Source organism: Amblyraja radiata, chromosome 6, assembly GCF_010909765.2.
Source record: "Amblyraja radiata isolate CabotCenter1 chromosome 6, sAmbRad1.1.pri, whole genome shotgun sequence".
NCBI lineage: Eukaryota > Metazoa > Chordata > Chondrichthyes > Rajiformes > Rajidae > Amblyraja > Amblyraja radiata.
The window spans coordinates 10590004-10616217 of record NC_045961.1 but is presented as its reverse complement, the minus strand read 5'-3'; positions in this window follow the sequence as shown (position 1 = coordinate 10616217).

Here is a 26214-nt window from a genome sequence, read left to right as displayed (position 1 = left end):
TCCGGTGACGAAGAGCCGATCCTGGACTGACTCTGGACTCTGGTCCTGACCACGGGGGGGAAATGGAGGAGGACTGGCCACATTTTGTACCTTCCACCACAGTGATGAATGCTGTGGTGGATGTTTGTGTTACAGTTTTATTGTGGTTGTGTGTTCTATATTATTGTATCGCTGCAGACAACCCAAATTTCCACCAGCCTGGCTGTGTGGCAATAAATTATATCTAATCTATCTAATCTAATCTAATCTTTCCCACCACCGAAGTCAGGCTAACTGGTCTGTAATTCCCCGTTTTCTCTCTCGCTCCTTTCTTGAAAAGTGGGATAACATTAGCTATCCTCCAATCCACGGGAACTGATCCTGAATCTATTGAACATTGGAAAATGATCACCAATGCGTCCACTATTTCTAGAGCTACCTCCCTGAGGACCCTGGGATGCAGACCATCAGGCCCAGGGGATTTATCATCCTTCAGTCCCATTAACTTACCCAATACTATTTCTCACCTAACGAAAATTTCTTTCTTTTAGTTTTATTCTATCCCTAACTTCTCTTGCCAGCATGGTTGCCATCTGAAGAAGGGTTTCAGCCGGAAACGTTGCCTATTTCCTTCTCTCCATAGATGCTGCCGCACCCGCTGAGTTTCTCCAGCACTTTTGTCTACCTTCGATTTTCCAGCATCTGCAGTACCTTCTTGAAAACTTCTTTCAGTTCTGTCCTCCAGTACTTCTGGGAGATTGTTTGTGTCTTCCTTAGTGAAGACAGATCCAAAGTACCTATTCAACTCTTCTTGTTTTTGCAGAAAAATGGGGTTCTCCAATACTGATCTTTTCAATGATCCCAAACTTAATTTAATCACCCATTATTTAATTGCCACACATGGAATTACTTCCCTAAATGTTTCTACAACTTTTTTCCATCTATAAGACATTTCTTCAAAATTTCCTCTTTTTTGCTCAACTGCCCAAGTATCCCGATTTGACTTGGTCCCATTTCTTTTGTGTGATAACATTCCTGCAAATGTTATTAAAAAAGAATAGGATCGCAAGAACGGGACAAAACAAAGGTTAAGTTGTGTATTTTACATATAAACTTGCTTCTTGGGATGGCTTTAAATCTAATTTTACGTTGCGAAAATGTGATTTGGGTCCCATACGAACCGGCAGCGTTTTTCCTGCTGGTATGGGGTTCAAATTCACCACAAATGCAATGTTCCAAACGATCGCATTCCACAGAAACCCACTCGCAAGATGATTTAAATGTCTTTTTTTGGACAATCATGTCATAAGAGCATCTAAATCGTCTATATTTTGTGTTATTGTCTATCCATAGTGAATATTTTTATACTAACTATCAGTCCCATGTATTGTGCAAAAAAATAATGATTTTGAGTATATTGAGTGGATGTTTTTAGATTAATTTATGGGAATTAAACATTAAATTCCTTCCATCTGGCATATAAATTCATGACAGTGAGATTTAAAAATCATGTTATATTGTGACTTTTTGTGTGAATGGGATTAGTTTGTTATTTGGATACTTAGGCTATTTAAAAAAATATCCCTTTCTTAAGAAATGGAATCTACAGGACATTCTAATGGTAAAGTAGTGGGCAGAAAGGCATGTCATGCGTGGTTTGAAGAGCAAACACTTGTAGTTTACAATGCCAAAATTGAAAAGTTGAGGAAAAACAAGGTGTACAGAGTTGCTTATTGGTTACAATCTGAGGAGTATGATGATGCTACTGATTATGATATGCCAATGTACCAGCTAGCAACTGATCTTCTCCATAAAGACTTGGTCTATTGCTAGAAATTGTAATTTATTTACCTATCTGTTATGGACTTACAGCATGTAATACAATAATATTAAAGTTCTGATCTTGAGAATATCACATTTTTGAATTTTCAAGGCAGTCTGGGTGTTTATTACTATTTCCGTCACAACGGTCACTTTTGTAATTTACTACAATTAGGTAATTAACTAATTATATGCTTTAATTTCAGGCCATCCAAGTAAGATGTTCTATATTTGTTTCAGAATGCTTCAATCTATAATAACTGAAAATTTCATTCAGTTCTCTTAATTTTTAAGAAAGTTATGGGCTGTTGACTGTCCTCGATCACAGCTTTTGTGTTAAGTCAATGGAAAAGCAATAGGGAACAAGGTGTAAGCTAATTTCCGGGTATGAAAATGGCCATACCTTTTTTAATACTGAAGATATGAAAATGAATTAGGTGTCAAATTAAACTTCTTTTGATGCTTTATCTGATGGGATAAATTGCTGACTTGATATTTAAAATCTCAAAATTCTGTAGCATTGCTACTTGAAGTTAGAGAAATCAATATTCATATCGCTGGGTTGTAAGCTGTCCGTGGCTGATAGCGCTGTGCCCAGTAGTGCTATGTTTAAAGCCTCATAACACTGTGCCCAGTAGCGCTATGTTTAAAGCCTCATAGCACTGTGGTCAGTAGTGCTATGTTCAATGGCTGATAGTGGTGTAGCCGACATTGCTTTGTTTAAAACTTTGCGCACCAAGCCGATAACGCTGTGTGTATTACCTGTGGCCGGTTGCGCTATGTTTCCTAGGGGGGGTGGGGGGACTCGCTGGGATGCAGGGCCCTGCCATTGGTCGCAGTTTGAATTTGGAAGCGGCGCTATTGGCCAGGACTTAATGGCGGTTATTTCAATGGCGGATTTCTGCTGGTATAAGGGCAGGTGCCGGTGTAAGGGCAGGTGCCGGTATAAGGCCACGTGCCGGTATAAGGCCAGGTGCCGGTATAAGGCCAGGTGCCGTGTAAGGCCAGGTGCCGGTGTAAGGGCGGGTGCCGGTGTAAGGGCTGGTGCCGGTATAAGGCCAGGTGCCGGTGTAAGGGCAGGTGCCGGTATTATGACAGGTGCCGGTATAATGACAGGTGCCGGTGTAAGGGCAGGTGCCGGTATAATGGCAGGTGCCGGTATAAGGCCAGGTGCCGGTATAATGGCAGGTGCTGGTATAAGGCCAGGTGCCGGTGTAAGGGCAGGTGCCGGTATTATGGCAGGTGCCGGTATAAGGGCAGGTGCCGGTATAATGGCAGGTGCCGGTATAAGGCCAGGTGCCGGTGTAAGGGCAGGTGCCGGTATTATGGCAGGTGCCGGTGTAAGGGCAGATGCCGGTGTAAGGGCAGGTGCCGGTATAAGGGCAGGTGCCGGTATAAGGCCAGGTGCCAGTGTAAGGGCAGGTGCCGGTGTAATGGCAGGTGCCGGTATAATGGCAGGTGCCGGTATAATGGCAGGTGCCGGTATAATGGCAGGTGCCGGTATAATGGCAGGTGCCGGTGTAAGGCCAGGTGCCGGTATAATGGCAGGTGCCGGTGTAAGGCCAGGTGCCGGTATAATGGCAGGTGCCGGTATAATGGCAGGTGCCGGTATAATGGCAGGTGCTGGTATAATGGCAGGTGCCAGTATAAGGGCAGGTGCTGGTATAATGGCAGGTGCCAGTATAAGGGCAGGTGCCGGTATAAGGGCAGATGCCGGTATAATGGCAGGTGCCGGTATAATGGCAGGTGCCGGTATAATGGCAGGTGCCGGTATAATGGCAGGTACCGCTATAAGTGCAGGTGCCGGTATGAGGGCAGAGATAGTTCATGACTAGCGAGTTTCACTGACGAGCTGGGTCGTGATCACTGTTGCGGACGGATGTAGCGAGAGAGAGAAAGAGGGAGGTGTGCTGCTGTAAAACGAGCTCCGTGCATAGTGAGACAAGTATTGTTTTTGTTCTTTCTCTTGCCAATAAATCTGATTTGTAACTAAACAGACGAATGTCTTTTTCTGTTCTACTAGTCAGATCCTCGAACCTGTTCCCTTGTAACAGTTGTAAGCTGCCCAAGTGAAATATGAGATGCTGTTCCTCCAATTTGCATTTGGCCTCACTCTAACGATGGAGGGGGCCTAGGCCAGAAAGGTCAGTGTGGGAATGGGAAGGGGAATTAAAGTGTTTGGCAACCGGAAGATCAGGTAGGTCCAGGTAGACTGAACGAAGGTGATCAGCAAAACGATCGCCCAGTCTAAGTTTGGTCTCACCGAAGTATAAGAGTCCATTTCGGGGAATCAGGATGGAATATATTTCAGTTTCACTGAACTACCTTGAAACCATCCAGAGTCAAATACTGCCATGATTAATTATTCTCTCTGCACCTTAGGGGGCTTTAAGGGTGGTCATGGTGGTGCAGCGGTGGAGTTGCTGCCTTACAGCGAATGCAGCGCCGGAGACCCAGGTTCGATCCTGACTACGGGCGCTGTCTGTATGGAGTTTGTACGTTCTCCCCGTGATCTGCGTGGGTTTTCTCCGAGATCTTCAGTTTTCTCCCACACTCCAAAGACGTACAGGTTTGTAGGTTAAATGGCTTGGTAAATGTAAAAATTGTCCCTAGTGAGTGTAGGGTAGTGTTAATGTGCGTAGATTGCTGGTCGGATCGGACTCGGTGGGCCGAAGGACCTGTTTCCGCGCTGTATCTCTAAACTAAACTAATCTAAACTTAGGAGCAATTTTTGTCTAATTCAAACACAAATCACAATGAGATCTGGAAGCCTGCGTTCCTTATAAAACTAAACAGAGTAAATGGTACATACAACACACACAACAGTGCCTCCCATCACTCTAATGATTTCTCTAGTGATTTCTTCATTTGCAATAATAATAATAATAATAAATTTTATTTAATGGGCGCCTTTCATACAAAATCTCAAGGACACCTTACATAGTAATCGGAATAAAAACATATAATCGGAGTAAAACAAGTAATTAAAGACATCACAATGACACAAATTAAAAACAGAATTCAATCCAAAAACAGAAAATCAAAAACACAGTGTGAAGAGAGAGCAGCGGCAACCAAATCGTGCCAGCGTCCACTCTCTCTTCACGGCAGCCATCTTGGACACAGACCTACAAGACTACAGTTAGACAGTAAAAATCATCCCCCCACAGTGGATAGCACTGTGGAGGAAGGCACAATGTCCAGTCCCCACCCCATGTTCACCCCAAAGTCAGTCACTTCTTAAGTCTGTGAGCATCTACAAATGGAGATCTTGGACACCTGAAAAAATATGGTAATAGCATCAAGGGATCTCCTGAGCAATTGTTCACTATTCAAACATTGACAGAATGTATGAGTTGCTATATGTGGATGAGAACTCAGAGTAGTATTTCAGGGTGCCATGGCAACCAAATGTGTAATCAGGGGGTCTGGAGAGAAGGGATCAGGGGGTATGGAGAGAATGTATGTGGGTATGTGGGATCAGGGGGTATGGAGAGAAGGCAGGTATAAGATACTGAGTTGGATGATCAGCCATGATCACATTGAATGGCGGTGCAGGCTCGAAGGGCCAAGTGGCCTACTCCTGCACCTATTTTCTATGTTTCTATGGTGCTCCAATCCAAGGGCACAAACCTACACATTGTTCATCTTGACACACACCACTGATATAATTTTCATCTTTGACAATGAGCCAAAACACATAGAACGGATTGAGAGGATTTAGATGCACCTCTTCCAGGAATCAAAGCGGTCACCTCTGTGGGGTGGGCAACGCCCTAAATGAGTATTTCACCACTGTATTTACCAAGGAGAAAGGCAGTAGGACGGAGGAAATTGGAGAAGTCACTGGAAGTGTCTTGAAAGCAGTCAGGGTTACTGTCGAAGAAGTACTGAAGGTACTGTCGTGTTTGAAGATAGACAAATCTCCAGGGCCTGATCTGATATATCCGAGGACATTGTGGGAAACTAGAGAGGAAATTGCGGGAGCCCTGATTGAAATTTACAAGTCATCCTTCAAAACAGGAGAGGTGCCGGAAGGCTGGAGGAGGGCAAATATTGTATCTCTTTTGAAGAAGAGCAGCAGGGAAAATGCTGTGAACTATAGGCCGATGAGCTTAACATCTGTAGTTGGTAAGTTCTGCAGAGTATTCTGAGGGATAGGTTATACAGGCATTTGGATGGGCAAGGGCTGATTAGGGATAGTCAGCATGGTTTTGTACGTGGGAGGTCGTGTCTCACAAATCTGATTGATTTTTTTGAAGACGTGGACAAAATGGTTGATGAGGGCAGAGCTGTAGATGTTGTGTACATGGACTTCAGTAAGGTGTTCGGCTAGGTTCTGCATGGTAGGCTGCTCTGGAAGGTTAGATCGCGTGGGATCCAATTAGAGATAGCTGAATGGATTGCAAATTGGCTCCAGGGTAATGGTGGAAGGCTGCTTCTTAGACCGGATGCCTGTGACTAGTGGTGTGCCTCAGGGTTCAGTGCAGGGCCCGTTACTGTTTGTCATCTACATCAATGATTTGAATGAGAACTTATAGGGCAAGATTAGCAAGTTTGCCGATGATACAAAAGTTAGTCTTTTTGCAGATAGTGAAGATGGTTGTGAACGATTGCAGCGGGATCTGGATCAATTGGCCAGGTGGGCGGAGGATTGTTTGATGGAATTTAATACAGACAAGTCTGAGGTGTGCATTTTGGGACGTCGAACAAGGGCAGGTAAATGGTAGGACTCTGGGTAGTGTTGTAGAGCAGAGAGATCTGGGAGTACAGGTGCATGGTTCCTTGAAGGTCGAATCGCAGGTAGATAAGGTGGCCAAAAAGGTTTTGGCACTTTGGTCTTCATCAGAGTATTGAGTATAGATGTTGGGAGGTCATGGTACATAGAAAATAGGTGCCTTCGAGTCAGCACCGCCATTCATTGTGATCATGGCTGATCGTCCAAAATCAATAACCCATGCCTGCCTTCTCCCCATATCCCTTGATTCCACTAGCCCCTAAAGCTCTATATAACTCTCTCTTAAATCCATCCAATGATTTGGCCTCCTCTGCCCTCTGTGGCAGGGAATTCCACAAATTCTCTGGGTGAAAATGTTTTTTCGCACCTCAGTCTTAAATGGCCTCCCCTTTATTCTAAGACTATGGCCCCTGGTTCTGGACTCGCCCAACATCGGGAACATTTTTCCTGCATCTAGCTTGTCGAGTCCTTTTATACGTTTCTATAAGATTCCCCCTCATCCTTCTAAACTACAGTGAATGCAAGCCTAGTCTTGTCAATCTTTCCTCATATGACAGTCCCACGATCCCAGGGATCAATCTCGTGAACCTCCGCTGCACTGCCTCAATCACAAGGATGTCCTTCCTCAAATTGGGAGACCAAAACTGTACACAATACTCCAGATGTGGTCTTACCAGAGCTACAACTGCAAAATAAACTCTCTACTCCTATACTGAAATCCTCTTGTTATGAAGGCCAACATTCCATTAGCTTTCTTCACTGCCTGCTGTACCTGCACGCCAACTTCCAGTGACCGGTGTACAAGGACACCCAGGTCTCGCTGTACCTCCCCTTTACCTAATCTAACCCCATTGAGATAATAATCTGCCCCCTTGTTTTTGCCACCGAAGTGGATAACCTCACATTTATCTATATTATATAGCATCTGCCACGCATCTGCCCACTCACTCAACCTGTCCAGGTCAGCCTGTAACCCTGTAAACAGTTGCGGCCCAATACGGAGCCTTGCGGCACTCCATTCGCCACTGCCTGCCATTCTGAAAAGGACCCGTTCACTCCTACTCTTTGCTTCCTGTCTATCAACCAATTTTCTATCCACATCAACACCCTATCTCCAATACCATGTGCTCTAATTTTAGTCGCCAGTCTCCCGTGCGGCACCTTATCAAAGGTTTTCTGAAAGTCTAGATCCACTGCATCCACTGGCTCTCCTTCATCCATTTTACTTGTCACATCCTCAAAAAATTCCAGAAAATTAGTCAAGCATGGTTTTCCTTTCATAAATCCATGCTGACTTGGACTAATCCTTTTACTGCTATCCAAATGCCCCATTATTACCTACGTTAGTGCCACTGGTCGATAGTCGTTGAGGCACGTCATCTTGCTTTTCCTGGGTACCAGTATAATTGATGCCCTTTTAAAGCAGGTGGGACCTCAGAACTCAGAAGTGAGAGGTTGAAAATGTTTGGAAAAACTGCAGCCAGTTGGTCCGCACAGGTTTTTAGAACACGACCTGGTATACCATCAGGTCCACAGGAACTGGTCCTGAATCTATTGAAAAAAAAACGATACTTTTTTTACTCGTAGGTTTAGTCGTAGTAGGTCGTAGAAGGTCGGCATGTTAGTCGTAGGTAATCGAGGGTAGTCGAAGGTAGTCGAGGGTAGTCATAGATAGTCTTCATCATAGTCAAAGGGAGGTCGAAGGGAGGTCGAAGGGAGGTCGAAGGGAGGTCGAAGGATTTCCCTCTCCACTATTCAGTTTCCAATTTTCACGAAGTTAGTTGTAGCTAGTCGTAGCTAGTCAAAGTTGATCTTCAACATAGTCGAAAGAGGATGAAGGATGTCGGCTACATAATCGAAGGAGGTCTTCAACATGTCATTTCTTCAAACTCTTCTAAACCCGCCAATTAGGTCGCCCAAGTGGGACAGCCCCTTTAGACAGGTGCATGGATAAGACAGGTTTGGAGGGATATGGACCAAGCACAAGCAAGTGGGACTAGTGTGGCTGGGACATTGTTGGCTGGTGTGGGTGAGTTGGGCCGAAGAGCCTGTTTCCACATTGATTTACTCTATGACTCTGTGACCATGAAAGGATTCAGAAGCAAAACAGATGAGAATACATTATCTGGCATATATGCAATATCAGAAAGGTTACAGAACATCCACTAGAAGGTTTCTTTTCTAGCACCTGGTCTAGCTGGCCTCCAGGAGTACAGTTTTTCTTATTTGTCACGACTGTTCATCATCTTGCTCCTTGTCAAGGATCTGATCTGAAGCAGCCATAAGCCACTCTTTCAAATTCTGAATCTCAATCTCAATACCTCGAATGTAAATTGGTGAGTTGGTAATGTATTCTCAATAGATGCTTTCATCACAAGAAAACAAGATTGCAGCTTTGGGCACTAACAAATAATAGTAACATTAAACGAGAACTTACCAGTTTGAAGTTTGATCTGTATTTTATGAGGAGTTACGATGAGGGATTACGTGAAGAACCCGTTCAGCACGCATGCGCGGCATACTTCAAAGCAGCGGTGTGGAATCACAGATAGACACAGTTATTGAAGTAAACATAGTAAAGATAAGGAGACATCAGTTTATGAATTTGACCCATATTATTGAGGGTGGGAGCGGAGGGCACGTAATCCCTCATCGTAACTCCTCATAAAATACAGATCAAACTTCAAACTGGTAAGTTCTCGTTTAATCTTACTATTTTACTTCGGAGTCACGTGAGTGATTCCGTGAAGATTTCAAAGCTCTGTGATTTCAAACCGTGTAACAGTTATTACTACATCACTGCCGAAGTCTTTGAGGGAGGAAGTGTGTTATCGTACCAACCAATGAATCTGTTTGTAGAAAAACACAATGGTATTTTTTAACAATAACAACAAAGAAATTAAATTGTTCCCCTGGGCTTAAATTAAATATTTGCAGTCTGGAAAATCTTTCCTGCAAATAAAACAGGTTTTGCCAACGGCTTATTATAAAATTTCTGAACGGTCTTTCTCCCCACCATCCTGCTGTAGCCAGGATGTGGTTTATAGGCACGTCCATTCTTTTAGCCGTCGACGTGGATGCTGCCCTGGTGGAATGAACTTTGTACAGGTTAGTTTTTATCCCAGCAGCTTTTAGCACCTGCTTGAGCCATCCCGAAATGGCTCGTCACCCGACCATAAGGTTTTTTATGACTGACCCACAAGGCTTTTCATCTCCCTCGAATATTTTGGTTGTGTCTATGTAGGATAATAGGGTCATGGCACCTAACCGTGTTTCTGGCGGGTAAGCCCAGAATTCCACGACTGGATTAGGTGTTCCTGGTCTGCTGTGTTTGACCATACCCTGGACAATGACAGAGATCTGGTCTGGAGCTGTGAGCATGGTGTCCAGTCGCAATAGGTGTAGTGACTGGACCCTCTGTGCAGCTACAAGTGCCATCAACATGAGTGTTTTGAGCATAGATGGTTTCAGGTTGAGGGATCTGGCTGGTGGGCATCCCCTGAGGTATGTCAGGACCACACTGACATCCCATATATGGGTGTACCTTGGTCTAGGGGTTTAGAGTTGTAAATACCCTTCATTAGTTTGACCACCAGCTGGTGGGACCCCATGGCCTGTTGTCCTGGAGCTGGTTTTGAAATAGACAGGCAGGGCAATTCTAGCTGTGTTGATGGCTCTGTAGCTGAAGTCCTTCATCGTGGTGAAGGTTCACCAGGAATTCCAGTACGCTGGTAACTGTAGCGGTTGAGTAGGTGGTCCCTGTATCCAAGCAGTACTTCTCCCATTTTTTGATGCTGGACAAGTGCTGTTTTTTAGTGGATGTTCGGAGGGATGCTGACATGGTGTCGACGGTTTGTTATGATAATCCCAGTCCCAGAAGTGGTTTGTGCAGAATCTGCAACCCAGGAGTTTGATTTTTTCATGGCACGGGTGGCTTGTGCCCGACACTGGGTGTTAATAACTCTGGGTCACTGGGGAATACCATCGGTGTTTCAACAACCATGTCATGGAGTATTGGGAACCATGGCTGTGTAGGCCAGTCGGGTACTATCCAAATACCTGAAGCAGAGTCCATTTGTACTGTGCGTAGTCCCCGACTGATGAGGCAGAAGGGAGGAAATGCATAGAAGAAAAATTTCCCCAATCCAGCGCGAACGCATCTACCGCTGCTGCCTCAGGGTCTGTTTCCCAAGCGACATACATAGGTACCTGGTGATTTAGCCTTGATGCAAATAAATCGATATCTGGCGTGCCATATTGCTTGATAACTTTTGTGAAAAGAAATTCGGGTTTTTAACATCTATTTGATGTTGTCATTAAATTTATGTGACCTGGTGTCTGCCACTGTATTTAGCTTACCTGGCAGGTAAGTTGCTGATAGCCAAATATGTCTTTGGACACACCATTGCCAAATTGTGTTGACCAACTTGTCGCATGATACCGATTTTATGCCGCCCATATGGTTAATGTAGGCCACCACCGTAGTATTATCTATTTATAACCGTACATGCAAGTGATGCATATGCTTTTAAACCATAAAAGTCACCCAAACATCTCTAGATAATTAATGCCCAGTGTAAGTGGTAACGATGATTCTGGGTTAGTCCATCTACTACTTGTGCTGGATATAGAGCTAGTTGCTCCCCAGTCTTGAGTACTGGCATCTGTTTGGATAACTGACGTAGGGTTAGTGATAATAATAGGCTGAAACTATGTCAAACGTAGCTGAACAGCTAACATAGTCAAATTCATGGTCTTGCCTACCATTTAGGATATCATCAAGATATGCCATGACAATATGTTTTTGTCTTCTGAATATTGCCAGAGCTGGTTTTAGTGTCTGGGTGACACTCTTGGGCTGATGTGAGCCCATTGGGTAACGCTTTAAACTGTTATAGCTACCCCATCCAGGTAAATTTCAGGTATCTGCGATGATCCTTGTGAATGGTACTAAATAGTAAACATCTTTAAGATAAATGCTTGCCATGAAGTATCCTTTGGAATTTAGTTGTTTGGCAGTAACAACCGGTTCCATTTTGAAATGTATATACTTAACAAACATATTTAGTGAAGTTAAGTCAATGATGATGCGACATCCACCATTTTTTTGGGTTTAGTGAATATATTTGATACGAATTGCAAGGGTTCAGGTTTTCCCATGATACCCTTTGTAATTATTCTCACCAGTTCAGCTTGTCCCCCTTGTTTCTTTAACGGAGAGGGGAAAAATACCCTCTGGGGTGAATGTTGACCTGGTGGCAATTTTTCTAGTATGAATGTATTCACTAATGCCATTGAGTATATACTGATCACTCGTGATAGACTCCCATGTGTTAGTATTACTCTATACACTGGTAGGAACCAGACCCACCTACCTCCATGGTTATGGGTATTCTTCTGTTTCCTGCCGGTCCAACGAGTGTTGCACGTCGTTTGACGTGGCGGTGACGTTGGGGCGTGGCACATTTTCCATTGGGTCCGCTCTGGGCCCTGGTCTAAAGAAGACTTTCAGTGATAGAATGCGGACCCCGAGCTTTCATCAGTCCCATATGGTAGACGTTGACTGATGGATGCGATGGGGTGCTGCTGCGTAGGAATTACTGTTTTTGGTTACTCGTCCCGGCCCTGCCCTCATGAGCCGAAAGTTTTGTAAAACCTCTTGCATGTCCTTCATATGCTTTGTGAGGTTTTTGCCAAAGAGCAGTGGGTCTGGCTCAGTGGCTGGGGTATGCACAACCTCCCAATGTAGGATTTATGGCAGGCCTTATGACTTGTTTACGAAGGTTGTGGTCATCTCCGTATTTGTCCATGGAACGAGGAGAAAAAACGATGTGATGGCTGTCGTCAGGCTTTTAACGGCCTCCTGCATGTGGGGTTTCCACGTAGCTGTCCACCACACCTAGCAGCTCTTCCTGTTCCTGCACCCCTTGCATACTCCCGAGATCTTCAGCCATTGCCCCTGTTCTTGACCAGCCCAGTCCTGGTCACCAAAGCTATCCTCTGGAAAGGAGGAAGCAATGGATAGTGCACAAGGCACTGTGGAGGGAGTGCCTGACCCCCCTCTGCGAGAGCGCCCCTCCTGGGGTGCACCTCGCTGGAGCTCCTGCTCCAAGAGCCGCTCCATGCGACTCAGGCGGCTGTCTCTCCCCCCGCCTGGGTGGAGAGATGTCCCCGTCCGATAAGTCGGAGCCACTGGCCGGACGCCTCTTCCTTGGCTTGTACATCCAGCCCGCTGCTCAGGCGCTAGCGGGGCTGGGCTCGGCGTGGTGTCGGGGTATAGTGGACCGCTCGGTAAGCGGTCCTACCGCCTTGTTGCTGCCCCCGCGAGATGAAACGCTCCTCCGTGGAGTCGAGCGGGGGGCAGGTCTGTGCAGGCGGCTGTCTTTCCCCCCGGGCGGGTGGAGAGACGTCCCCGTCCGATAAATCAGAGCCACCGGCCGGACACCTCCGTAGCGTTACTTCCAGCCCGCTGCTTAGGCGCTAGCGGACTGGGCTCGGCGCTATGTCGGGATAGCGGAGCGCCGGGTAAGCGGTCCTACCGCCTTGATGCTGCCCCCGCGAGATGGGAAACGCTCCTCCGTGGAGTCGAGTGGGGACAGGTCTGTTCCGTTGCTGCCCCCCCTGATGGAACGCTCCTCCGTGGAGTCGAGCGGGGACAGGTCTGTTGCAGAGCCTTTCTTCTCTGCCGGACAGCAGAAGGCTCCCTGTGAAGGAAACCAACGTCAGCTTACCTGACGGTCCGTTCTTTCACCTCCATAGCGGGAGCGCCCGACTCCCGCTGCGCCGCTGTTGCTCTGCTGGACGTGATGCCGTGCATGCGTGCTGAACGGGTTCTTCACGGAATCACTCACGTGACTCCGAAGTAAAATTGCTGTTGGGTGTCAGACGTTTAATGATCCCTTTGAGTTGTCTTTCAGTCTTCTGACTTTAGTTTCACAAGAGCACTATACATAGGAGCAGAATTACTCCATTTGGCCCATTAGGTCTGCTCTGCCATTCGATCATGGCGGGTCAATTTTCCCTCTCAACCCCATTCTCCTGCATTCTCCCCGTAACCTTGAACGCCCTTAATAATCATGGACCTATCAATCCATCTGTCAAAGAAATTCCTCCTCATCTGCATTCAAAATGGTACGTTCTGTTCTGAGGCTTTGCCCTGTTATCCTTGATGCTCCCATTACTGGAAAAATCCTCTCCTGATCCACTCTATCTAGGCCTTTGATTATTTAGTAGGTTTCATTGAGATCCCCTCTTACCCTTCTAAACTCCAGTGAGTACAAGGCCAGAGCCATGAAATGTTTTTCATATGTTTATCCAATCATCCCTAGGATCATTCATGTAAACCTCCTTGCTGCCCTCTCCAAAGCCAGCATATCCTTCCTCAGATATTGGGCTCAAAACTGCTCACAATATTCCAAATGTGTTCTATCATCACCTTATAGGACCTGATTATTAAGGGCGTTCAAGGTTATGGGGAGAATGCAGGAGAATGGGGGTGAGAGGGAAAATTGACCCGCCATGATCGAATGGCAGAGCAGACCTAATGGGCTAAATGGAGTCATTCTGCTCCTATGTATAATGATCTTGTGAAACTAAAGACAGAAGAATGAAAGGCAACTCATAGGGATCATTAAACGTCTGACACCCAACAGCAATTATTTGTTAGTGCCCAAAGCTGCAATCTTGTCTTCTTGTGATGAAAGCATCTTTTGTTTACTAGCCCTCTCAAAATAAATGCTAATATCGCATTTGTCTTCCGTCCTATCGACTCAACCTGCAAATGAACCTTTTGGGAATCCTGCAGCAGCACTCCCAAATCCCATTGCACCTCCAATTTCTGAATCCTCTCCCCATTTCAAAAATAGCCTACGCCTTTATTCCTACTATCAAAGTGCATGACTCCATACTGCTATGCTGCATCTGCCACTTCTTTGCCCACTCTCTCAACCAGTCCGAGTCTTACCGCAGAGTCCCTACTTCCTCAATATCACCTGACCTTCCACATTTTCATGTCATCTGCAAGCTTGGCAATGAAGCCATTAATTCCATCATCCAGATCATTAATGTAGTAGTGGACCATGCGCATCACCAGAAGTAATCGACAGCCAACTAGAAAAGGCCCCATTTATTCCCATTCTTTGCCTACTGCCATTCTTCTATCCATGCTAGTACCTTGCCTCTAATACCATTGGCTGCTATCTTGTTCAGCAGCTTCACGTGCAGCACCTTATCAAAGGCCTTCTGAAGATTCAAGTAAACAACATCCACTGATTCTCCTTTGTCAATCTTGCTTTCTACTTCCTCAAAAATGTCCCACAGATTTGTCAGGCAAGATCTCCCCTTAACAAAATCACGTGCTTCCAAGTACCCAGAAATCCCATCCTTAACAAAGGACTCTAAATTCTCACCCACCACAGAATTCAGGCTAACTAACCTATAATTTATTTTAATTTGCCTTAAACTGTGGAGGTACATTGGCAATTTTCCAGTCTTCTGGAACCATTCCTGACTCTAGTGATCTTGAATGATCACTATTAATGCCTCTACAATCTCTACAGCTACCCCTTTCAGAACCCTGGAGTGTAGTCCATCTCAGTGGCAGACTGGCCAGGGTGTCAGCTTGCCCGATGGCAAGTGGGCCCCTGGTGAAGTGGGCCCTCTATATCAAGTGGGCCCCTGATGAAGTGGGCTCCCTTTGTCTCCTGGCAACCAATACTTTTAGACCCAGTCTGCTACTGGTCCATCTGGTCAAGTTTTATCCTTCCTCAGATCTTTCAGCTTCACAAGCACCTTCTCCTTAGTAATAGCGACTGCATTCGCTTCTGTCCCCTGACTCCCTTGAATTTCTGGGATGTTGCTGGTGTTTTCCACTGTGAAGACTGACACAAAAAAAACTATTCTGTTTGTCTGCCATTCCTCCTCCATTGTCACATTCCGGTGGTCCAATGTCCACTCTTGCACTCTATATATCTGCAAAATATCTGACCTGTCTTTCCATTGCGGATTATCTAGTTGACGTTAAACTTATGTTGAGAGAGTAAAGTTATATTTATGGCGTGTTTCCATTTTTCTGCATTAACTCTCCCTATGAACCTAATCCATATGAATTCTAATGTTAATATCTGATTGTCATCTTTTATTCTTTGGTGATCGTCCATTTTCACTAGATGGGGAAGCTGATGTACAGCTCTGGGGTCCAGCCTCAGGTAGTTCCACTTAGCTTTTACAATGGACACCTCACAGCAGTTCTCTCTTGAACCTCTCAATAAAAATCCATTCATCACATGCTCCACAGTTGTGATCAGTTGGCAGATCTCCACCGGGACCTCTGGCTAAAAAAAAAAGTCAAGGTCGCGGTGACCTACGACCTCCAACGACCTTCCTCGACTATGTGTACAACCTCCTACGACTATGTTGAAGACCTCCCTCGACTATGAAGAAGACCTCCTTCGACCTCCTTCGACCTCCTTCGACTATATTGAAGACTTGCTTCGACCATGTACGTTTTATTCGAGGATGGTCTCTGGCAAATTGGTCCGTGAATGAGCACGACCCCCTTCCACCTCAGAGGACCACATAGAAAACCAACAACGACTAGTGACGAGTGTCTACAGCTCAAATGATCACCTGATAAAATGAAGTAATGTCTGCATTTTATTCTCACTAAAAAATGCCTCCCAGGTTTTTTTTAATCAAGGAAGGAACTAGTTTGGAGGATGTTAGTAAAAATACAACTACTGCTGTTTGCAGCAGCCCTTTTGCTTCAGCAGCCTATTAAGAAAGGCAGAAGGGAAGAGCAAGGGAGAAGAGGAAGCACAAGAAGAGGTCTCAATGGGGGAATGGAGATGATGTGATGGAATGTCCCAGTACACCAGATGACTGGAAGAAAGTGGCGCTGGGCTTTGACAAAAGATGGAACTTTAAGCACACATGTGGGGCAGTGGATGGCAAGCATGCCATTCTTATCCCTGTCCCTGTACCCCTCGTTTTCCTTTCCGTACAGGATGGCATTCTGCTGAAACCATTCCTCAAGTTCCCCCTCCTGCTGCCTGGTGAAGGTGTAGGGCCTAACCTTTCTCCAGCCCTCCCTCACCACCAATGGGGCATCTGCCTCTGATGCTGTGTCAGACACAGGAGAAAGGGCTGCTTTGCTGCCTTCAGATGAGGCAGTGAAGGATGGGGTGGTGGTGGGGACATATACTACCGCCCTGGTCTCCTCCTCCAGGGGTCTCTCATGCAGGGCTACCTCCTCCTGCACTATCACCTCCTGTGGCATCACATCCTGCCACTCCTCCTCCTGGGTGGGCAACACCTGCATGGCAGGTTTTTTGAGGGTTGTGCCCTCCCCCTGCGCTGCTGCCTATTTGGTGCCATCTCTAAAACACAAGTCTCCTCTCCAAAAAACTCTCCAGCTATGAATGAACATGCCTTGGAGTGAAAGAGGTGACGTGCTGCTGTTTAGATTACCTTTTTTATCTACTGACCTTTTTTTCACCCCGGAGCTATTACCTTCGACTACCTTCGACCGCCTTCGACTACCTACGACTAGCATCACGAACTACTACGATTTTTTAATATCGATTTTTTTTCCCACGGCGACCTATTTTTGTCGTCGCTGTCAATTTTTAACATCTTGAAAAATACTCCGCGAACTAGCTGAAGCCTCGACTACGCGGAGACCACTCTCGACCATGAAGGAGAGTGACGAAGACCTCCTACGACCTTGTGGCGACCTTGCCGCGACTATGGGTCGCGGGCAAACTCGCCAGAGGTCGCGGTGGAGGTCGCCCAAGTGGGACAGGGGCTTTAGTCATGGAGTTACGCAGCAAGGATCAAAACCAGGTCCCTGGCACTAACTCTACAGTAAGGCAGTAACTCCACTACCTTGCCACTCCTACTGTTTCTACGCCTACTGTTGCAGTCCGTGCCAACAAAGAATTGCCAGACTGCTGTGGGAAAAAAGTGTAGGGAATAAAAAGCTAATGGATTGGCGTTCGCTGCTTTAGGTCACGCAATTGTCTGTCTTAATCAGAAGGAAGGAGCTGACTTCTTACCAATAGCACAATTTCATATTATTGACATGATATATATTTCAAAACTTTATTTGTCTTCTTGGACTATTCACATAATCTATTCTCCTTTTATTAAAAATCTTTCTTGAAAAGGATGCATTTTTAAATGAAGGTTCTAGTTGGCAGTAAAGGGGTTAATTTGGAGAAATAAAGTTGAGTGCGTCAAGTTATTTTACTATTTCAGCTCAAACAATATGTGGTTTGGAAGGGGAAGGCAGCATTGTTTGCCTTATTAAATAATGGCCTACTCTTTCTTACTTGGGTCTATTCAATTAGAGAAAGAAACTCTCATGGGAAACCCCGTACAGGAAATGCTCCATTCCTGTTAATGACAAATGCCACTTTGTCATCACATGACTAAATCCAGTTTAAACAATAAATGCTTCCTGCAGCCAGGGTTCTGAACAAATGTGTGAATATTGGGAAAGACGGACTAGCTTAACCAAACATTTTTACAGGAATATTTTTGAGAAACTTTAAGGTTCATGTAAATATTTCTTTTGTGAACTAGTATAACAGTGACATCGTTTTTTTATGTTTTGACCTTTAATTTTAAACATTAATTTGTTGCCCACAGACTATTTAATGGCATCAGCACAAACAAGTCTAAGGTACACATTCCCATGAAAATGTGCCTGCATTAAGAAGGAGTAATGGTTTTTCTTTGCGGTTTTCCTTTTGGTCCATGTTTTGCTGAGATTGTGACACGGTAAAGACACACCGAGCTCACAGCTGTTGGCACACAATGTTTAAAGCAACAAAACCACCACGAACTACAGCTGTTGGATTCCCATCCTCATAATAGCTTTTCCGCTGTGTAGTACATAATAGAAATAACTCTTTTTACAGCTAAGAATATAATTTATAAAGTTCACCGTGTCTGACCAGAGCCTATTTTTTTGTTCACATTAGTCGTGCAATGAAGAATAGGCAAGGAAATGTTTTGTACCAACCGAACATGTTAAATATTCAAAGACAGCCGGATGCTTGAGGTAACTAGCCATATGCTTGAGGTAACAACATATTTGAAAGAGAAATCGCATTAACCAAATTATAGCTGAGAATTAACAACATTGAAAACGTTTGCAAGTTGCAAGTATTGACAGTCCAGCATTGCATCTGTTGTTGTTGCTCAATCCACTGGGCCTCCACCATGGCACATCAGCAGATTAATAACTAGAGCTGACACACAAAAGGAGACATTGGAAACAGGAAAGTTGATCAGATTCAGGCTTTTAAATAAATTATTTCTCAGATAGGGCATTTTGTATATTTATCATCAGAGGAGAAAACTGTGCAGTTCCTACTCAATAAGTGAATAATATAAGGTTGGAAAAGGCATTGTTTATTGGATGCTTCAACCAAACCATTAGCCATTCCAACAGATATGAAACTCCTAAATATCTGACTGAATGTCAGGAGAATTGGCTAAAATGATATACACCCTGAAGAATTCAAAGTGATCCCATGCAATAACAAGAAATTATATTACATCTTTACATGAGATGAGATTACATAAAATGAGTAAGAAGGAACTGCAGATGCTGGTTTAAACTGAAGATAGACACAAAAAGCTGGAGTAACTCAGCAGGACCTGCAGCATCTCTGGAGAGAAGGAATTGGTAGACACAAAGAGCTGGAGTAACTCAGCGGGACAGGCATCATCTCTGGAGAGAAGGAAAGGGTGACGTTTCGGGTCGAGACCCTTCTCCAGCTTTTTATGCCGTACATAAAATGAGGCAAGATGCTTCATCAGAAAGTTATTCATTCAAATTTGACATTAAGCATCCAAAGTATTAGAACAGTGAGGAGAGAGCAGTCACGAATTTATGACAAAATTCAGGGCCGAGACATCTGAAGATAAACTCTTGAAGTAAATAAAAATAAAATCAGGGTCTCCAAATGGCATAGTTTAGTTTAGTTTAGTTTAGAGATACAGCGTGGAAACAGGCCCTTCGGCCCACCGAGAATGTACAAACACCGCACAGACAAGCACATGTTGTCAGGATGGAACATGGGTCTCGGGTGCTGTAAGGCAGCAACTCTTCTGCTGCACCACCATGCCATCCACAAATATTTTAATAAAATTACATCAATCTGTTTCACTTTTGAAAAAAATATTTTAATTTACGTTAAATATCATGTAGGTTAAATATCATGTAGGTTTTCCACAGTAAATGCCTAGAAATTATATTGTGTAACCTCTTTTTTGCATGGCATTCAATCCAATTTCCATGAAAAATGAAAATTGGGAAGTCACAAACCACTTAATTTTTGCTTCAGGTCTTCTATACTTCTGAAGTATTATGGATGGAGAACTCTTGGATTGCAGTGCCAGTTGCGGCATGCAATGCACTTTTGGTGCCAATGGCACTTTCATTAACGTAGGAGTGATTTATATTTTTCGCACACCACTCATAAGCTTTTACAGCACCTTCATGGGCTGCTTCAAGGTGACAGCAAACCTGATTCAGGTACGTTTTTCTATTGAAGATAGACACAAAATGCTGGAGTAACTCAGCGGGATAGGCAGCATCTCTGGAGAAAAGGAACGGGTCGAGATCCTTCTTCAGATAGAGACCCTTCAATAGTTATTCTATGATGTTCTTTCCAGCTTTCTTCCATGTGCCCAATCTTCTCCAGAGTACTAGCCATAATTAAACCTCACCTGATCTGATAACTCACCCACTGACCACCAAGCATCCCCATTGACCAGCACTTGTACCTCTCTGATTTACCAATCCTGGGCTTTGATCACAGAGCTTCCTGAACCTCCACCTCTGTAATCTCTGCTGATTGCCAACAACCATTTCTCACTGTGACTTTCAATATCTAACACTCACTGACCTACGGCAGGCCCTCTATTAGATTCTGGCCTTGTGTAAGTTTGATGCAGGATCTGTGCCTCATCCACAATTGAATTTAGAACAGCTTTAGGCCTGGCACTCAACAGCAGCAGCCTCCAAGGAAATTTGTTTTATTACTGTAATGTGCTTCTGGTATCACAGGCATCTCACACTAGGCTTTAGCAAATATTTTACACCATGCCACAGCATGGAAGGATGATATTTGATTTAACTTTCATGCACTGTCCACTCAGTTTAGATTAGTCAATGTGAAAACAAACTGTCGTACAGGAGTCTTTGCTCCTGACTGCACCGTCTAGTGTAGCAATGTAAGGCGATCTGTGGTATTTAAGAATGTTAAGGAGTATGTGCAGGAAGGAACTGCAGATGCTGGTTTAAACCGGATAGGCACAAAATGCTGGAGTAACTCAGCGGGACAGGCCGCATCTCTGGAGAGAAGGAATGGGTGATGTTTCGGGTCAAGACGCCTCCTTAGATGTTACGTATGTTGCAAGATTTATATATTGTTCAGTCCTGGCTATACCTTAAACACCATATTTCTGATGAACTATCTGGTTTGATTAACGTTTACTGTATTTTACTGTATTTTAAATGTATACACCATTCAAAAAGAGGTGGTCCTGGTTGTAAATACACCACGGGATCAGCAGGTGATTGAAAACTGAAGGTTCTATTTCAGCAAAACATTACTTAGATAAGGCACATTAGCATTGTTGTTGTTGAGTTGGATTGTGCTTTACCCAGCCTATGCCTCATGTGCATCCCATGTGCTATTTACGGGATTATACTTATCTTCCATGAACAGATACAAGACCTCAAGGTGTGGATCTGGATGCCCCCAACCCGCAGGCTATGTTGATGACCTATCAATGGCATGATGTTGAATGCCTTCTCAACTGTTTCTAAATGTCTGTGTTGCTTATATTGAGGTCGTACGCAGCGTCTCGACGCCGTACGCATTGTCTTGATGGCGTGCGCCTAGCGCGTGGCATTGCACGATGATGTCACCGCCCGCCGTGCCGTTGCGTGATGACGTAACCGCCCGACGCCGTGCGACGTCCAAATTCAGTCGGCCCGCCTCCTGCCCAGCTGATTGGTGAGTATGATGTCGGGACCAGCCCCGCACAACTCCAGACGGCTCCGCGGTTGGAAGTGGGACCGGCCCCGCGAGGCCGTACGCCTCAAACCACCACGTTTGGTCGCGCTAGACGCATGCAATCGCATGCTGGTGGGACCGGCCCTTTACCCACAAGCAGTAAGCTAATAATCATGTCATATTGTGAGATTGGAATTGGTAGGGCATACTGCCTCTGAACAAAAGCAGCAGAATGACTATTGTGGACTACTGTGGTTGCACATTTATAGTGGGGAGCCTTTGGAGTTCATAAACAATGCAGTGTAATCTGAGAGTGCCCTCGTTGCCATGTGCATGTCAGAGCTGAACATGCAAGTACACTCTCATTCTGAAAGGGCTCATCGGTGACAGACTTGATGGAATTGGTTCACCTTACAAACACGACCACCCCTTCCAGACCTAATTGGATATTTGTTATTGGTAGAATCCATGCCGCTATAGGTGTTTGAGAGACCGCTTTGTTCCTGGGCTTTGGCTGATATTGGTTGGGGCACTTTTCTAGTCTCAAATTATAACAATAACCTTATCCTTTGGTCAAGGAAATTTGCAAGATGTGCTTCAAAGATTCCTGGACTGTGGGTAAAAAAAACTATACAGTTTTATGAAACTATCACCAACATTATAACTGTCACAAAATAGTATTTGAGCACAACTTTGGGGCTGGAAGTCTTTCACAGAGGAACTCATCAATAAAGCAATGAGTGTTTAGTGCATTTATTGTCAGCATTTCAGACACTAACTAATACTACTCTGTGGTGATTCCACAACAGTGGAAAACCCACGCATTCTTCCTTACGATCTTCTAATATCACGGTTGTTAAATGGGTGATACTTCTCTGTACTTCCAAATCCACCAATCAGGCAATTTAGAATTCACTTCATTTTAATGTCTCTAAATATGACACTCTGAATTCTGCCCATCTAGACTGGATGATACATATATTGGGAATCCCCAATTAGTATAACTCCTCTCTATCTGGTCTGATCATATCAGATTCAGATTCAGATTCAGATTCAACTTTAATTGTCATTGTCCGTGTACAGTACAGAGACAACAAAATGCATTTAGCATCTCCCTGGAAGAGCGACATAGCAAATGATTTGAATAAATATTTACATGAGCATATATACAGACATAGTGTTTTTCCTGTGGGAGGAGTGTCCGGGGGGGGGGGGGGGGGGGGGGTGATTGGCAGTCACCGAGGTACGTTGTTGAGTAGAGTGACAGCCGCCGGGAAGAAGCTGTTCCTGGACCTGCTGGTCCGGCAACGGAGAGACCTGTAGCGCCTCCCGGATGGTAGGAGGGTAAACAGTCCATGGTTGGGGTGAGAGCAGTCCTTGGCGATGCTGAGCGCCCTCCGCAGACAACGCTTGCTTTGGACAGACTCAATGGAGGGGAGCGAGGAACCGGTGATGCGTTGGGCAATTTTCACCACCCTCTGCAATGCCTTCCGGTCGGAGACAGAGCAGTTGCCATACCATACTGTGATACAGTTGGTAAGGATGCTCTCGATGGTGCAGCGGTAGAAGTTCACCAGGATCTGAGGAGACAGATGGTGAACTTCTATCAATTCTACCAATAACAAATATCCAATTATTTCTGCCATTTCCACCTTTAACATGGCACCAGCAACAAATTTTTGAGGAAGATGTGAAAACTACTGATTTAGTACCTTTGCATTCACGTAAAGATCTCCATTCTGCTGCATAACTAGCTCCACTCTCAGTTTATTATACATATACCTGACATTTCACATCCCTTTTAAACTATTGTAAACTGTAACAATCTGGCGAGCATCCGACTATGTTGAACTCCTGATGATCTAGATTACCAGGTAAGGACTGCTGCACTCCCTCTGACTACCAGGACCTTGATTCCTCCCTCCCTCCCACTCAACCACATTTCAATTCAACTCACTGGATACCAGTTCCTGTGCATTCTTTCGATTGACCAGAATCCCATTTTCCACAGTAAATTTACCTAATGTGCTGATATGGACAGATTCAGGGACAGTTTCTTCCCAGCCATTATCAGGCAACTGAACCATTCTACCACAACAAGAGAGCAGTCCTGAACTACTACCTACTTCATTAGAGACCCTCGGAATATCTTTGATCGGACTTTACTGGCTTTATTTTGTACAAAACATTATTCCCTTCATCATGTACATTGTGAATGTCTCGATTGTAATCATATATTGGCTTTCCGCTGAGAAGCTTTTCACTGTACCTCATATAATAAACTAAACTGAAACATAAAACTGAAACTAAACTGAAACATAATACAGTGCAACATCTTAGAAAGGTGAATGAAAAAAAATGCTAATCCAGCTCTGTCAAAGTGCAGAACGTGCTGGATTATCAAGGCCGCACTTTACCTGCTTTTCAATTATCATGCAGTCCCTTTGTTCCCAAACAATAAATGCAACATCATCCAAATCCCAGCAACTAATGATGGAATCACTTACTTTACAAACTCTGATTGAAAAGACAGTTCTTCTGCCAAATCAAATTTCTGTTCATGACAAGTTGAACACACGCAGAGAACACTCAGGCAGCAATACAAAAAGCACCTCAGTATTCAATGTTCACAAACAGATTTAGCGAGAGATCATTGGCAACATCTTACTCCAGATTGGAGGTAATGCCAACACCAGGCTGGTTAAACTTTTCTCCCCCAGCGACTCCAACGAGTCTGCTTTAATCTGTCGTTTTCACACCTTACATTCTGAACACAATATTCTAAATGTGGTCTCACCAACGTCTTATACAACTGCAACATGACTCCCAAGTTCTATAGTCAATACTCTGACTGATGAAGGCCAAAACTTACGTGGAGTTTGAACAAGCAGCAACAAAGTGAAGCAGGGAGAAGAACTGATTGGCCGAAGCCTGTGGGAAAGGTGAGTCAGAGGTGAGTCAGAGGGGGAAAACAGTTGAAAAAGAGCGCCAAAAGGCAGCTAGACTTAGAACAGAGCTTACGTGGAGTTTGAACAAGCAGCAATAAAGAGATGCAGGGAGAAGAACTGATTAGCTGAAGCCCGTGGGAAAGGTGAGTAAGTCACAGGGTAAAAACAGTTTAAAACTGAGGAATTTGGTTTGCAATTGGTAAATTAGGCAATTTATCAATCAAGGCTACTCTAGGGGAGCGGCAGTGAGGGAAGTGCCTTGTGAGTCTTTGGCTTGAGTGCCTTGTGAGTAAAGTGTGAGTCATTGGCTCGAGAGTCTTCGGAGAGGAGGCTGAGGGAGGATGCCACACCAAACGAAAGAAGGAGATGTCAAGCAAGCTGATTCAGTGTGATGCTTGCAGTATGTGGGAGGTCAAGGACACCGCTGGTGCCTCTGGCTGCTACACATGTGAGAAGTGCATCCAGGTACAGCTCCTGAAGGACCGTGTTGGGGAACTGGAGAAGTGGATGACCTCAGGTTCGTCCGAGAAGCTGAGTCGTACCTCGACGAGTCGTACAGTAAGATTGTTACACCTAAGGTGCTGGAAGAGAGAAGGTGGGTGACGGTGAGAAAGGGATGGAAACATAGAATGCAAAGGTCCCCGGGTGTTATACCTCTTGAGAACAGGTTCACCTGCTTAGCTGGGACAAAAGACGTTACACACTGAGCGGCGCACTGGCTTGCGAAGCAAAAAGTGCTGTTGAGCCAAAACCAAAGAGGCCGACGTCAGGCAATGCTGTGGAAGTTGGAGACTCCATTGTGAGAGGTACGGACAGGGGTTTCTGCGGCAACAGATGGGATTTGAGGATGGTGTGCTGCCTCCCTGGTGCCAGGATCTAGGATGTAACGGACAGAGTGCAGAAAATCCTCAAGGGCAAAGGTGAGCAGCCGGAAGTTGTAGTGCAAGTTGGGACAAACGATGTCGGAAAGAAGGGGATGGATATTCTGAAGCGTGACTTTAGAGAGCTCGGAAAAATGCTGAAAAGCAGGACCTCCAGGGTTATCTCCGGTTTGCTTCCAGTTCCTCATGCTGGCGAGAGCAGGAACAGGGAGATACAGGACCTGAATGTGTGGCTGAGGAACTGGAGCAAGGGGCAGGGATTTAGATTCTTAGACCACTAGGATCTGTTTTGGAGTAAGGGGGAACTGTACAAAAGGGACGGATTGCACCTTAACAGGTGGGGGACCGGCATTCTGGCAGGCAGGTTTGCCACTGCGACACGGGTGGTTTTAAACTAAATAAGGGGGGGAGGGTGTCAAATGGGATAGTCAAGGAGTTAAAGGGAAAGGGAGTTAAGGGATAGTTAATGACCCCAGAATTAACGGGAAAGAAAGCTCACAAAGGGATAGGAGAGTATGGCCAAGTGTAATAGGGATCGATGTGAAAGGTGAGATGCGTACGGAATTAAAAGTATTGTATATGAATGCGTGAAGTATAAGAAGTAAAGTGGATGAGCTTGAGGCTCAGTTAGAGGTTGGTAGATATGACATTGTGGGGATTATTGAGACGTGGCTGCAGGAGGATCGGGCCTGGGAACATAATATTCAGGGTTATACATCCTATAGAAAGGACAGGCAGGTGGGCAGAGGAGGGGGGGGGTAGCTCTGCTGGTGAGGGATGGAATTCAATCCCATGCGAGGGAAGACATAGGG